Genomic DNA, 13,969 nt, shown 5'->3' with positions numbered 1-13,969 from the left:
TCATGTCTTTTGTACACATCTTGACCTTCCATATCACACTAATTATGGATAATGTCAAACAAAGGCCTTGAATCAAAATACAGGATACTTTATCCCAACTGTGAAACCATTTGCTATTTAAATATAGAATTCATGTCATCTGGTCAGAGTAAATATGTTCCCTTCTCTTGACATAATGAGGAAATTGCCTTGAACATGTGGGAATACCACTGTGAAAGATGATATAAAGAAAATATAATAAGGCTTCCAGACAGAAAAATTTCTTCAACTTGTTACTAAAATGTATGTTTAAGGTAATATATCATTCCACCTGCCTTTTGAAAGAGGTAAGCCAAGTGCTATTTCATTATGCTTAAAAAAAGAAAATGTGCTGAATTCTCTTCATGTATTCTTTAGATTGCTGCCTTAATGTAACAACAAGAATATAATTATGTAGTCTTTATATTATCCAGTGATCCAGCACATAATATGGATTAAAACAAAAGTTTACAAACCTGTATAACTTAGAATGGATTATCCAGTTTTCCTTTGAACTTTACTGACATGACTAATACACATGTATATCTGTACAAACTAACTCCACATATTTTGGATGAAAAAAAAAAATCCCATAGCATATGCTTTCCTGGGTGTCATTTAATCCTCTTTTAAAAAGCCTCCAGCTCTTCATCAGAAATTTGATAGCACGCATCAAATGTCCTCTTGAACTACACTGTTGTTTTACAGGTTAGGCAGCGAGGGAAAAAAAAAATCTTTAATTTTCTCTTGCTGAAAGAAGAATTTCATCCAACTAGAAGCTCTTCTGAACAAGTAATGTGGAACAACAACAACAAAAGAGTGACAATTGCTTGCAAAGCCAAAAACATTGAAAATCACAAAAGGATTGTTTTCTTTTCCCTATATGGAGCATGCAAAACATGAAAGGAAGATCCTGTTGAAACCAAAACTAAATACTGTTTTAACACTCTCTATCAAATGAATAGCTTCGAAAAATGAAAGCTGCGTTAACAACTAATTGTTAGAACCGCACAACATCCTACTCAGAAGCTTTCATTTTACAAATCTGGATATTGTTCTGCTTGTTTTTGTTGTTGCTCAACCTGATCCATCTCAAGCGAAGGATACAGTTAAACAATGGTTGCTACGTTCTGAAAGCCTGCCTTCATAAAAATGATTGTTTCTGTTTCTACACGATAATAAATGTTTTAGAACTTGAGCGAAGTCAGCCATTAGCTCAAATAGAAAACAAAAATGATTAAAACAAAAATCTAAATTTAAGAATTTGATGCAGTGAAAGCATCACCTCTGCAGTTGATTTTTTTTTCATGTCCCCCTTCCATCATCCCCCAGAAGTTGGAGTGAGTAAAGTCATCCACCAAAAACATAATTTAAAATATTAGAATACATGATTATACCAAAGGCAGAGTTGTAAGGTGATTATTTAATTGCCTCTTCCACTCTGCTGGTATTTCATGAAAACATGTAAAACTAAAAAAAAAAAAAAATCATAGCTTCCTTATTTAATGCTTGACTTTGATAAAACTGTATTATTTCTCAAATCTATTTTTTTTTCACATACAGTATATTCTAGTACACTTGAGCATGGTGGAGAATTTCATTATAGGTGGTAATTCTCATTCATTCTTCATTTTTTTTTGGTTTATAGTCATAGGGTATAAACAGAAGTCATGAATGTTCATAATGACAGCTCCCTGTCCTAATCTCAAAAATACCTTTCAATCGACATTACATTTGCCACCACAAATTTCTTTAAAGTGTACCCAACTACAGAGTGTGGAACTGACTTTCCATGACTTGGAACCATGCAAGCATGCATGTAGAAAGTTAATACAATAGAAATAACTGGGGGTTCTTATCTAGTATAGTTTGAGCTTAAGTTTTGTGTTTGTAATCCATACAAATATGCAGACTGCTTTAATACTGTAATATCAAACTAGAAAAGTACTCTGAGAGCGCAGACCTCCGCCAAGCATGCAAATCATTTTCACCACTGATCTTGTTCTTCCGTAGAGATATCAGTGATTTCCACCCATATGCATTGTGTGCTCAAAGTTGCCAGATTTCCCAATATAGAAGCCTTTATACGTCATAAACCCTCAGCTGCACGGCGCGCCTCACCCAAGCAAAAACTAGAGCACGCACTTTAGTGCGCACAGGCAAACCTCAAATACACGCGCAGCCTGAACTCCCAAGTTCATTGACCCTGCCTGCCAAAATGTCAAAAATCCTTAATAAATTCCCCAAAAATTCTCAAACCACTGCCAAAAGTTAATCGTTTGGTACTTATGTCATTCTCAACCTTTCCTGCAAGTTTCATCCCAATCCGTTAACTACTTTTTGAGTTATTTTGCACACAGACAAAGGAACAAACGAACAAACCAACGGTAACGAAAACATAACCTCCTCCCTTGGCGGAGGTAATTATCTTTGTTCACAGACACACACTTTGCTTCACAATAAGAGGGCAACAAAAAAAAGTAGATAGAGAGTTGGAACCTTTAAATGGGGAACTGTTATTTCCTGGTTAGATCATCTCACAGACACTAGATTTTAGGATGTAATCATACCGGCCAGAATAGATCTACACGCTGTTCTACAGTCATCCAACCTTGCAGTATATTCTACCTTAGCACAGAACATCCGGTCCACTTAATGTGGATACTCTTTGTACCACAGAATTATACAGGATTGGAACAGCTTACACTGTCACGTAGGTGTTTCAGATCAAATGTGACCCTGCACCTCAAAACAAACAAAAAGTCGCCAGACATGAATTTTTAGTTAAGACCATATTCTGAAAGAGCAGACTTTAAGCTTTAAAATGATGTATAACTCAAACCAAATGGACTCTCTTAACCTATCTAAATATTGGAAAGAAAGCACAAACTCAGGAAAAGTGTGAACTGAGAAAAGAGGCTCTGAAGTACAGTGTCTATTCAAGCGCTTAATCTTTATCAAACCGTGCTGGCTGTGCGATGAATGGGACAAAAAACAGGAAGTAAACCACCAGAGTAACAACAATCAAGGGATTATCAGATTAAAATGAAATTAGGCATGCCTCATTAACACATTCTGTCCATAATTAGTGCCAACTTTCCAAGTAGTAGCACTATCCTCTCAAAAGTTATTAGAGTTGAAAGTGAAGAGTATGGACAAGGTTTTCCAGAGATGAAAAAGGGATTCTAAAGACACACCTAATCACACTATTCTACCAAAAATGTTCGAGATAAACTGCTAAAAAAACACACTTTCCTGCCCGTTTTATGATACCAAATTTGAGCATAATGTAAAAGAAGACCCGCTCTTTCAGAAAATATGAAAAAGTCAAGTTCGGCTAGGTTGACCCATTTCACTTATTTTCAGTCCTCACGCAAAATCAGTGTGTGCGACTTTATGTTCGTTTTGAGGTGCACTGTCACAAATAGTATCCATCTTGTTCATACTGTGATTTATATCTTTACTCAAAACTTTTCCTTCTTCTAGTATATCTCTGCTATACATTGATTTGTACACTCTTTAAATGGTTCTAAGCTAGCCACCTTTAATGGTGCGTGCAAAATATACACATTTGTATATATGTGGGCAAGTCCAAGATAAGGTCCCCTCAGAAGGCAAAATTTCATCCTTGCTCAATATTGACATGTTTGGTATCATTTTGAAGCTTATGAGTTGAAGTTTTGATTTCCATGGAAGAAAAAATGATATTATGTAAGTTTATGCAAATTTCAAGGGCTTCATTTGCATAAATGTGAAACACAGCGTTACGTATGGGACATTTATAAAAATTCATATTAATTCAAAAGAAAACAAATGATATTTGATTAATATGTGGACATAAGAAGTTCATCAAATAGTTTAACTTGGTATAAAAATTTAGGGATTATGCAAATTATTATGCAAATTAGCTCGTGTCCTATCATGAGATGTCCCATACGTAACAAATTGAGGTCATTTTTTTAGGTTTTTTCTGAAATTGCTAAGGATATTTTAATGCCCTTTTGGAAAGTTCTAATTTATTGTTTAGAGAAATTAAATACCATAGAAAAAAGAAAAAAAAGTAAAAGAAATATGTTCTATTGGGCATTGAAATAATGTTACGTATGGGACAAATGTGTTACGTATGGGACATCCTCATACATATTGCATGTGAATGCATGTAGCTAGCTGGGAAGGTCTCTCAGAACACAAATGGTACATGTATTCATCCTGAAGAAATCATCCCAACATTGTAGCTATTTTTTGAGTTTTAGACACTTGAAACAATGTACTTGACTGAACAATTTTCAGAAAGGGGGAGGGGAAAATGGCAAAATACAAAGTGAAAAATCAGCATTAAAGGGATGGTATAGTTTTTGTAGAAATGGGGATTCAATTTTCAACATTTAATGAGATGATTGGAAACCAATTATATGAATTACTAAAGAGCATACAATCCTAAGACTAGAGGAATTCAAAGTTTATGTGACGGAGATCCAATTTGAAATGGTTGTGATATATACAAAAAAATATATAAAGTAAAATGATTCCTTTTTATTGCAAGTGATACACAAATTGTCCTTATTCAGTTTCAATAGTAGCCATGACAAAATTCATGGGTATACATACTGAGGTGTGACTCGAATCAATGACCTGACCGCTAGACAGACATCATATATCTACTCGATCACTGGGGTTCCACGCAGCAGGTATTGCTTATTTATTAAGATTAATATTTCTTGTGTCAAGTCATTTTTTATTGAAACTAAATGGCAAACTGCCCTTCATCAATGGAAGTAAACACTTTAAACTATTCAATGTTTCAGTAGTAACTATCCTGATAAAAATAGGGCATACATACTCAGGTTGGTCATAAAAAATATAGAATATTGTAATGAAATGAGGTGAGAGCACTGAAGTTGGTGTCTCTGGTACGTCTGGTTAGGACGTAGGGGGCGTGCGGTGACCCCATGACCGTATGAGTTTCGATGGGGGTCACGGGTCGCACGTGGTTATACTCTCGCTCGGGTAGAAGGAGCGAGGAGTGGTGAGCTGACGCTCGTCGGGGGCGGACGTGTCCGCAGAGTCCCCCCGTGGTTTTGTAGTGTATTGTACACTAAAGTCTTGTAACGCTGTGTGTATCGGCCATTCGTGCGGCGATACAGTGGTGCATCGTGTCAGGCGACTGGTCCTGACGGGTAGCCGGATTGGCGAGTACGGTAATAAAGTTCTTCTTCGCACGCACTTCGATTGTCTTCTCGGTGAATTATTGATGCTTTCTCTACGTGATGATGCGATATGATGTGATCGTTGTGAGTCCGAGTGAGGTGTCCGCGAACATACCCAATAAAGATCCCACAGTAACTGGAGAAATCCGGTTATATTACATTGGTGGCAGCGTCGGGATGGGTTTCGTGGACCAGGTGACTGCTAAATCATGTTAATGTAAAATTGTTTTGCATTAATAAATTAGAGGAGAGAGGATTTATCCTGCAGTGCTATAGTAGTGCCCTCGTTACGAATGCCTACTATACTTTTCATTGCCTGCAGGGTGAGGCTGGATCAGTAAATACATCTTACGTATATTTCGTCCTGCAGGTGAAAGACGCCTGCAGGTGAAAGACGCCTGCAGTTGAAGTTGAAGGGCTCCTGCAGGGGAAAGGCGCCTGCAGGGGAGGGCGCCTGCAGTGAAGGACGCCTGCAGGCGGAGGCGCCTAGCGCCTGCAGGGGAAAGGCGCCTGTGAGCGAAGGCGCCTGCAGGGGAAAAGCGCCTGCGAGCGAAGGCGCCTGCAGGGGAAAGGCGCTTGCCGGCGAAGGCGCCTGTATTGTTTTAGACTTTACGCAGCCTGGAGAAGATAAAGAGAGAATAGCGCCTGTCAAGAGGACCCCTTTAGCGCATGCAGTGTCAGCGGTGCCTTCAAATTGAATGCCCGGTATGCCTGCAAGTTCATCTTTCAATACCGACATCATGAAGTTGAAGTCGTATGAGAGGCAGAAGTCTGCGCCGGAAGAAAATACAGTAGGACCCTACTCGTCAAGAAGAAATAGTAGCGCCTGTAGTGCCAGCGGTGCCTTCACATTGAATGCCTGCTATGCCTGCAGTGTCGTTAGTAGTGCCTTCAAATCGAATGCCTGCTATGCGTGCACATGCATGTTTTCACGATCAGACCGAAACTCTGTTCCTGGTGCATTTTAATGCAATTCTGCGTTGCTACACATCATGACAACGGAAATGACAAGGTCCGTTCCTGGTTGTAGGAAGGTTGTCGGACGTGACCTGCCGAACACAAGAGAAAACATCGGAAAGAAAAGCTTTATGCACCTGGCTCGAATGAAACAGTGCTTTGGTGAGCCGTTGTTACAGTCTTTGATCGAGGTTGGTGGAGGTATTGATGCTCCTTTGCAGGAGCTGGATCGTCATGCCCTCCTGGCACCATGCATCTCGGAAGTTCCTCAACGAAGCTGGAGACGTTCGACCAGAGTCTGACCCTATCGATTTGCACACCGGCAAAGATGAATCCATTTCTCCGACGTTTTCCATACTGATCTCCGGCGCAATCAACCAAGGAAGCGAAACTCTCCTCAGCGATGCGATGACTCGTATCAGGGATGCTGGGTAGAGCGCCAGGTGATTGTAGTGACTCGTGTACAGCCGCAACTTAATGTATATAATGCAGGAAACTGCGGGATACCTGCAATATGTGCACCATACCTGCAACGCCATGTGCTACCTCGACAGGTTGAACCAGCAGTGACGTATTGTCATATCTGTCATGTGGTCTGCGAGATGACTTACGATAAGGATACACCAAGTGGGACGGCGCAAGGAATTTTCCGGAGACGCTATGGTTGGAGTGCAGGACGGGAACCCCTAGCGGAAGGCGCAACGACTTATGACGCTACAGTGTTCTATTTGTCTTTAAAATGTGGACTGCTATTAAGAGAGCTTTGTTTATTTTGTGTGTGTGTGTAAATACGTGTAAATACAATGTAAACTATCGGAAAAGCTATACTTTTGAAAGGTAACTTCTGCGTTCGTTGTTTAAGCAAGGCGGGAGACAATGATGCGTAGTGATGAACGCCTCGCTTGTTTAGTAATGATGCGGTTTTCACATCTTTTTGTGTGTGTTTATTAAGTTATGTAAATACATGTAAATGCAAAGTTGCGAGACAGTGTTTCGCGTATGTTTGTCATACACTTGGTTGTTTTAGCGTGTAAGAATAGGTAAATGTGCTTACGCTAATCTGTGAAGTTTACGTAAAAATGTTGTTCTAGCGTTTATTGTTTATGTTTCTGTTTGTGTGGGATACGGGATTGTAGTATCCGGTTTCGGTCATTTCATTATTTATGTAAAGCCCGAGTTGCCCTAGTCAAGGGACTGACTAGTCTTAGGGAGGGGCTGTGTAATGAAATGAGGTGAGAGCACTGAAGTTGGTGTCTCTGGTACGTCTGGTTAGGACGTAGGGGGCGTGCGGTGACCCCATGACCGTATGAGTTTCGATGGGGGTCACGGGTCGCACGTGGTTATACTCTCGCTCGGGTAGAAGGAGCGAGGAGTGGTGAGCTGACGCTCGTCGGGGGCGGACGTGTCCGCAGAGTCCCCCCGTGGTTTTGTAGTGTATTGTACACTAAAGTCTTGTAACGCTGTGTGTATCGGCCATTCGTGCGGCGATACAGTGGTGCATCGTGTCAGGCGACTGGTCCTGACGGGTAGCCGGATTGGCGAGTACGGTAATAAAGTTCTTCTTCGCACGCACTTCGATTGTCTTCTCGGTGAATTATTGATGCTTTCTCTACGTGATGATGCGATATGATGTGATCGTTGTGAGTCCGAGTGAGGTGTCCGCGAACATACCCAATAAAGATCCCACAGTAACTGGAGAAATCCGGTTATATTACAATATGATTAAATATGATTATGATGGTAAATATATGGGGAATATTGTTCCCTTGTCAATCTGGAATAGCATTTGAGTAATTTCAACTGATTCTACCTCAATGATTATACAAAAATTTGTTTATGGGTATTTTGCAAAATAATTTTGCAAAATACCCATATAAACTTGGTTCTCCACACACTAAACGAATGGGGGACAAAGGGCATGCATACTCAGGTTGGTCATAAGAATACAAAAATATGATTGAATATTATTATGATGGTGAATATTCGGGGAATAATGTTTCCTTGACAATCTGTATCAGTATTTGAGTAGTTTCAACTGATTTTACTACAAAAATTATGCAAAATACCCATAAACATGGTTCTTCACACACTAAATGAATGGGGGACAAACTGTCCCATACGTAACTGTCCCATACGTAACACGTCATGTCTGTCTTTAATTAGAACCTGTAATTAGAGCTTTTTGCCTAATGACATGAAACTTACCTGTGATAATCTTGAGTGTTGTGACTTTCATCACAGTGAGTTACAAGTTGTAGAATGAAATACTTTCAGAGAGTTTTGAGGTTGAAAAAAATGTTAAAAAAAAACAAAAAGTTTTCTGGTCCCATACGTAACGGCACATATTTTCTCTTCTAGAATATAATTGTCAAGGTCATTTTTCTCAATTTTTTACATGTTTATACTTCTCCTAGATATCAATCACCATGATGAAGTTCAATATGATCAAAGGCCATTAACACTATTTTTCAGGTCATAAAAGTCTCTGAATGTCCCATACGTAACGTGCGCATTATCTTGGACTTGCCCATAATCAAGCTTGAATACAATGTGTATATTTACAGTGTGCAGTTTTGAGAGTGCTCAGGTTAATTGTTAACTGTGTACAAGTAAGAGTAATTGCCAGTTCGCACGTACACACTGCAGGCCTAAAATGATTTTACTATAAATATCCTACAGGTAAATCATGTACAGTTGTGTATTTGAACTTGTAGCAGCAACAATACAAAATGTATAATCAAACACCATTACTACTACTACACAAATAATCACCAGTAGCTACAATTACTGACATGAATGTTTGAATTCATATACATATATACATGTAGTTTAATATACCTGTTACAAATTCCAGAAAGTCCTACGAGCTACATTTTTTTGTACATACGGATACCTTCATTTGGAAAGTTTTGGTGTCAGTTGGTAACAACACCCCCCCCCCCCCTCAAAAAAAAAGATACCAAGTGGTTTGATTATATTCTTTTTTAACAGGCTCTCACATTTTAAAAGTAAACATGACAACATCTGACTGATTCTAGATGCCATTCTCCACCCCCCCCCCCCCCAAAAAAAAAGGAGAAAATCATCTGGTCTGAGAACTCTCAAATAAAAGACAAATATGTACATTTTTAGTCATTAATTCTAAAGTAGTCAGGTTCTAAATTAGTGTTTAACTCTGTCACTGCCGAAGATGATGTGTTTGTGCAAAATGTCAACTTGGCATTTGGAGACAGCAGTCTTAAAGAAGTTAAAGACAAGTATCACTAGGACTGTTTTAAATCTAGATTTCAATTAACCAGGTCACAGGAAACACAACATTTCTATGGATTGGTGTAACTGTTGTAACTTGTAATCATGATCTTTTAGCATTCATTCTTGGTGTTTCCAAGGGTAGTATGAAATATTCATTCATTGCATTTGTACCATACTGTGGTCATAAGTTATGCCACTGTTTATAAAGTATGTACTGTACAGTATGTTTTGTTTAGGCTACAGAATTATTAAAGGACCCTAAATCCCTCTTTTTACATGATCCCTAAATTGCATGCACAAGTTTAAAGATCTTTAACTTTTTTATAACATTTCTCTATCCAACTGGTAAATTTCTATATATTTCTTCTGAATTTGTGAAGATTTTAATGAATTTGAACAGTTCAATTGAATCTCTTTCCAACATAAAACACACAATCAATTCAGAGTTGCCAAATTAAAATGAGAACAAGGTGGCAATTCCTGCAGCAATATTACATTATGATCAGGACCTGAATACCCTGGTAGATTCACGAAATGTAATCACATTCAGCATCAATTTCAATTGTTAACACAAATAAAAAGGGTAAAATAAAAACCATAGACTTTCTTGTTTCAGCAAACAATTTTCTCAATGGCTTTGAATTTCATTAGTTCTTCTATATTGTACAAAGTACATGTAATTATACATGTGTGTATCAGTAAATACATAAATGTTGGTATTTCATACACATTGTATTCCCACCTACTACATGAATATTCCATGAGGATGAGTTAATGTAACTATACAATCCATCGAACCCTGTGACTATATCATGTAGCATTTTGTACTTGCTTCCTGTACATTGGCAGCAGGACTAAGAGCAGCTCTTCTAAACCTGTGTGTACACTGTACTCTCGCTGCAACACAGCCCTTGAATAATGTATGAATTGTGAGTTACTTCCTTTCTCAAACACTAACAATATGCAACTAACCCATTTGAAGATTTATCCCCCATATGATAGTAATAATGCTTGACATTGATAAATAATGATTTTACAAGACATCAGATATGCACTTATTAGAAGACGAGTTACAGAGAGGAATTTGTTGTCACATCTAGTCCCGGCAAAGCACATAAAACATTAAATCAAATGATCAATTACAAAGAACATAGTCTGCTCTGCCTCTTTGTTCAAGAGACTGATTATGTTATTACAGGGGGTCATTCAATAGTAATGACAATACATATAGACTATGGTCTAATAAAACACAGCATGTATTGTAGAAAATGGAAATTGTTCAGACTGATGTGAAGTGGATACAAACTCTATTTATCTAGAAAATGACTTGGTTGGTGACCAAAGCATGACCTGAATGTCAATTTGCTGCTACACGTTACAACCAAGCTTTGTTGCAAGAAAGATTGCAACTTGCAACTGATTGTCACTGGCCAATCAGAATCATTGTTGCATGCATGTCTTCTTCAAAGGGCAGACTCTGAGCCAATCAGAATGGTTGTTTCAAAATTAGCAATTATTTGCAATTGATTGCAACTTTCTTGCAACACCCCCATTATTCAAGGTACCAAATTGCAGGTTATGCAAAGAAGGAGACCGATACATACAATGTATATTTACATTTCAAGCATACTGCCTGTATATAATCACTTTTTCTGCAGTTACATTACAAAAGATAACAATTAGGAAATGTACAGTATGACATGTTCATACTAATTCGCAGACTTTATCAAAGGGTATTCTTTTAAAATTGTTTGAGTGTGGATTACTGATTTATAGCTACAGTACAGCTTATGTGCAAGTTCTTGGGCTCTAGTTTCTGTATTAAAAAAAAAATGACTACACAAGATTTCCAGAATTCAGTTTAAATAGAACTTTCTGCCCATACAAAGTCTCATTTGGAGCCTGATATCAAAATCTACAATCAATTGTAGGTGGAATAAAAGTACACAACACAGTTTTCAAAACCCTCACTAACAACCTAAATGAAAAGTCCTGTGCCGATTTAATTGCATAAATTGGGGTGCAGTGGGTGGGTTTATTATTGGCCCTCTCACTGAGCCAGCCATTGCAATGGCAATTATTTTTTTTTCATCATTTTTTGAACCATTTGCACATCCACAGATATATTCCCACAACAACCTGCAGAAAGAAATTGCATTTTTTTTTAAAGGGGGGGGGGGGGGGGGACTGCATACTTGATAGTAATATTTCTAAATATTTTCTTTTTAATCCCAATGATTTCTTCCACATACCACACTAAAGATAAGAGTTTCAAATACAGTTCTTCAATATCAGTCATGACCCTCCATATGGTTGTGTTGACTTAAGAAGCCATCTATAGGCATATTGCATATAGGCCTACCTAAAGAAACTGTGACTGTACATGTACAACATATGATTGAAAACACAGAGACTCAGGGTAATTAGAATAATTATACCTGTTTGTGAGTCCCACTGGCACTGTTTTAGTCTAGAAAGTAGAATGAATGATTGATAGTGGGAGTTACTCGCATACGATCGCAAATGTCATGGGAAGTGAGGAGAGTACTCCTTGGAACTGATTGGGCCTTTTCATCAACGAATGAAATGACCCCTGCCACAAATAAATAGGCACCCTGTCGCAAACAGGGATGACGACTCTACATCTAGTCTTGAAGTATATCTCAGTGTCGTTTACCTCTAACGTTTACGTATGATAGGATACAACTTAACAATTTACAGAAAGTTACACCAAAATAGTCTGAATTGTTGATTTAGACCACTCTATTAACTAGTCTATCTAAACTTTATACACATTTGCTTTTCGAGTGGATAATTCGTTTTGCTACTGTACCAATTAAAAAGTTAATTTATTTCATGTAACCAGACTCTTTTCTACCTTAATACACAGACAAGTATCGCCTCCAACATAGGGTAACCTACCGCTTAAAAAATCTCAATCTGCTCGATGTCATATAATAGTCCCATGCGTTGAAATATATGTTACTTCCATCACGTCACTTACCTCCCATAGAAATACACGAAGCGAAATATGAGAGATGTCACTCCATTGTCGTAATTCCACGTATCCAAGGCAATATTACTATGGTCAGGATGTCCAAGCAGATAGAGGACTTTTGATCCTTGATACGTTAAATATCGCTCTTCGAAAAGTCCATACGTTTACGACATTTTCATTACCCGGAAGTTAGCACAGAATACTCGCCCCGCATATCGTGCTACTACTAGCATCTGTGACTGTAGTGTTAGAAATGAGGAACTAACTATTGTGTTTATAATGTGCCATTGCACTCTGTGGAGCTATCAGACGCGCACCATAAGGACACCCGGTGCCGTGCGGTACCCATGCACCTACGCACTACTACGTGATGATACGGCCCCAGTAGTTTCCTCAACGTAGGCTTCTGAATTTGCCCAGCCTTGCGTGTAAGCTTCAGCGTTGCATCAATGCATACGATGCTCGGTGGGAATGAATATTACAGATGAGCAAAGGCACACGCGACAGTGTTTATCCGCGCTCAACCAACCAAAATCCACTGACAACCAAGTTTCAGTCTTTTGTAATACTAGTACTAGTACAACTACTTCAAGTATACGCGAAAGTGAAGGGAGAAAAGTTTCGATATGGGTGGGGCAACTATATTCACGCACAGTTATAGACAAACAAACAATGAACCCCTTTTCATGTAACCATGTTCGTTCATGCGTGACAACCCTGAAATTTATGACATGACTTGGCGTCACCTAGATCTGCCCTTGATATATATACTTTTTTATTGAAGTAAATTTGTGTCTTCAATATGTAATCAGAAATGATATAATCAAAATATTCAAAGAAAGCCTTAGGTTTGAATATGTACCTAGGTGTTTGAGAATTCAGTCATTCTACAGTAAGCAACTGCGTATTATAATCACCCACACTCTCGCCTAGTTGATGACGCGCAGAACAAATGCAGACCTATTTGTTGTACTTGATGTAAGCGATGAACCACGTCTAATCTAGTGAAAGCGGGATAAACAAACCAATTAAACAAGATTATGTATTGCAAATCTGGTTCAATAACAATACCTTCATTTTTTCTTTTAAAGAGAGAGAGAGAGAAGAAGAAGAAGAAGAAAACGAAGAAGAAGAAGAAGAAGAAGAAGGAGGAGGAGGAGGAGGAGAAGAAATTGTGAAGTTGATACATTATCAAAAATGAAAAATCCCGATCATAAATAAACTCATGAGATTACACTGAACAAATGAAAAGCAATCAGATGAAACACTTTGCTGCTAACAATTCTTTTTACAGAGAGAACTTAACATTGTAGTGATCATGTTTATTAGTACCCAGATGTTTCATGATCACACACTTGCGCTTCAGTTGAAAAGGAAATAGACTGCAACTATATAGAGAAATCAACTTCAATTCAATTCAATGTTTTATTTCATTTTTCGACAAAAAAGATATGAACATCACTTTTTTGATAACAGAAATTAAGGTGCGTAAAGTATAACATGAAAGAATGTATATACAATGATTGTACCACCTTAT

The 13,969-nt window shown here is 38.1% G+C and overlaps 1 long non-coding RNA gene across 1 annotated transcript in view; it reads right to left on the bottom strand.

Moving 5' to 3' along the window:
- LOC139726182 (uncharacterized) overlaps positions 1–12,878 on the bottom strand; it is a 72,876-nt gene extending 59,998 nt beyond the window's left edge. The window contains exon 1 of the long non-coding RNA XR_011710589.1: positions 12,439–12,878. This is a non-coding gene — a long non-coding RNA (uncharacterized lncRNA). The remainder of the gene's footprint in view (positions 1–12,438) is intronic.
- Between the last annotated feature and the right edge of the window lie 1,091 nt (positions 12,879–13,969).

Source organism: Diadema antillarum, unplaced genomic scaffold (assembly GCF_040938485.1).
Source record: "Diadema antillarum isolate AM-2024a unplaced genomic scaffold, OU_Dant_1.0 seq00000080_RagTag, whole genome shotgun sequence".
NCBI lineage: Eukaryota > Metazoa > Echinodermata > Echinoidea > Diadematoida > Diadematidae > Diadema > Diadema antillarum.
This window is presented reverse-complemented; position numbering and strand designations above follow the sequence as displayed.